This window comes from Macrobrachium nipponense, chromosome 31 (genome assembly GCF_015104395.2).
Source record: "Macrobrachium nipponense isolate FS-2020 chromosome 31, ASM1510439v2, whole genome shotgun sequence".
NCBI classification, from domain to species: Eukaryota; Metazoa; Arthropoda; class Malacostraca; order Decapoda; family Palaemonidae; genus Macrobrachium; species Macrobrachium nipponense.
In genome coordinates, this window is record NC_061093.1 from 53390141 (window position 1) to 53392972 (window position 2832).

Genomic DNA, 2832 nt, shown 5'->3' on the forward strand with positions numbered 1-2832 from the left:
TACATACTACAAAATCAACTAAGGTATTAAGCATCAATAAATGTAGTCATCAACTCAATAAAAATTAATCTATGAATTTCAGGCTATCAAAACACGCACTTGAGCACTTTCGCCATTCAGCGCTTAACTGTAGGTTCAATATTCATTACTTTACGACAAATAATGATACATGAATCTCACTGTCTCTTGTTTTTCTTCAGAACATTATGTAAAGATTTTGTGCTGAAGTGACCAAAGCGTTCTATGAATACGTCATTATGACCTGTTTTACAGATTCAACCATCAACGTCAAACCTATCAGCATAAATAAGAGGATGAACATTTGTAATCAAACTTTGTGAGTTTTCAGGAACTTTTTTTTTTATCTCACACTATACGATGCATGTTCTTTCATTCAGTTACCTGTACTATAAGGTAATTTTTCTGTCTGCGTATCCTTATTATCGGATCATAAGCAAAAGGAAACATAGTATTTTACGATAGATTCTATTTCATTTATAAATAGAATAAATACATGAGCAATTTGTGATCACAGCTTCGAAAAGTTGTCTTTTGGTCAAAGGAGATTACTGAGGGGCGCCGTAGGACCTGGAAGGAGCCTCGCGAGAGCCATCACGAAGGCACGGCGGGCGTCTTCCTCAGCAGCGAAGGCGATCTGGTCCAGCACGAACTGGGGAATTGGGTGGGGGAATTCGGGGGCTACTGGCAGAAGGTCGGACTGGGGCTGGAAGCCGTTCTCATCGGCGACGTATTTCACAACGACTTCGGTACCGTCAGGAGCAGTGTAGCTGCAAGGATATCAAAATAATAGAATTGTATTGTAATCATAGCAAATAGTCCTCATTGTGGAAACCTCCATATTTAACTTTTTTATTCAAGAACGTTTGAAAAAGACCATGGTGAAACTCACGAGATGTAATATTACTGTATTTCAAAGCAAACTAGTCTATTATTATCGATTTTACATTAAATTTTTTTTAGTTCAATATCATTTGAAGAGGAACCGTGGAGAAAAACTCACGAGTATTGTCCAGCACTGACGATGGCGTCCTCATCTCCGTCGGGAGATCCAGCCTCGGAGAACCTGATGCCATTTCGGATCGAAGTCGAAGTTGTATTTGCCGTCGTCTTCGTGGACTCTCTCGTCCCTCAAGATAGCTACTTCCTCGGAGGAATCGGCGCTGGAGCGGCGGCCAGCAGGCATCGTAGCTGTATTGGGGGGCAGCAAGGGCCACGGTGGCCAGGGCAGCGATGATCACCTAAAGATGAAATTTCTCGTTAGAATTTATGAACACACGAGAACTCTCGACCAATGTGGATTTGGCTATCCTATCAAAATTGTGTGTAGATGCAGAAAGTAACGTATATCTTATTTTCTTTATGTCAGACAATTCGCTGTTCATTTCTTTGTATTTCTGCAGTACTGATGCGTTGAAGAACTCTTTTTAAACTCAAGGCTTAAAGTTTATCGTAGATTCAGATACGGGAACCTCTCAATTTTTTTCTCTAAATTTGATCACAAATAAAATTCTACTATGGTAAGCACTGATTCTTAAACCATCTAGATCACTTCTGTTTAAGAATACTTTTGTATTATTCTTAATTTGATTACATAATTCTTTCATATTGAAATTGCATGGCACATTTTCCAGGCAATTCTCATCTCATGAAACAAATATGTACGTAGAGTATAAATACTCAATATCATAATTCCAGGAGAGTTATCGAAGAATATCCAGTCATAATCCAGTACTTACAAACTTCATGTTGTCGGATGTTGTCGAGTGGTAGACTGATGATGTCCGAGTTCCAGGTTTCACTTATATACTCGTAGGACCGGCCGAGGAGGGGGCGGGGGCATGCCTTTGATCTTAGCACCATTTCTCTGGCACTGACCTTCGCCATGACCGTTGGCGTAACCTTCTAGATCTTCGTCGCATACCGGTACATCATTTGGGGTACGAAAACCTACTTTGTACCTTTCTAAATTCGTTTCTGTGCGCGTGTGTGTGTGTGTGTGTGTGTGTGTCTGTGTGTGTGTGTGAGGCGGGGGTGTGGTTCTAAGCCGGCCCGGGGATAAAATCTGGGTAACTGACATTAATCTATTTAACCTTGGTGTACCAAGTCTTCTTTTGTTTTAAGATGTTATCAGTTTTAAAAGGATGTTCAGATATTCCTCTACGTAATTCATTATTCGACGTTGCATGGTTCATGTTATGAACTATTGGAAATTAGTCCAATTGTCTCTTCCAGACGTCACTGGATGAATTCTCGATAAAAACAAACTGACACCTTCAGTATTTTTTCTCTGGCTTTGATTCAATTATTGTAACGACATTGATGACGGAGATGGTTATCAATGCTTATTCAGCCAGCAGAGAATGGAAAAATCAAGGAGGGGTTTTTCTTGTGTTTTGACAAATAATTACATACTCGTGTTTTATATATATATATATATATATATATATAGTATATAATATATGTGTGTGTGTGTGTGTGTGTGCGCTTTGTGTGAGTAGCAGATCTGCAGAAGATATTATTCCATTTTGTAATTAACGATTCTAACTTCGAACAACCACCATTTCTAATACAAAAATGAAAGCAGTAAAAGAAGAAGTTCGTTTCCCTTACTGTCATTTCACAGTAAGGGAAATATTTAGGCATCAGACATTAAAATCGTAACGTTACCACTGATATTGTTTCATCGTCATGATGAGGTTAAAACGGAGAGCTGGAGAAGGAAAAATTATTAATTGAATTCTGCCTTGCATCATTTAATTTTGCTTGAATATACTGAATAATTGTTCATACCTACTTGATCAGACGAAGGAA

General features: G+C 38.7%; 1 pseudogene; it reads right to left on the reverse strand.

Moving 5' to 3' along the window:
* Nucleotides 1-556: 556 nt before the first annotated feature.
* LOC135206846 (cuticle protein AMP1A-like) lies at nucleotides 557-1766 on the reverse strand (annotated as a pseudogene).
* Between the last annotated feature and the right edge of the window lie 1066 nt (nucleotides 1767-2832).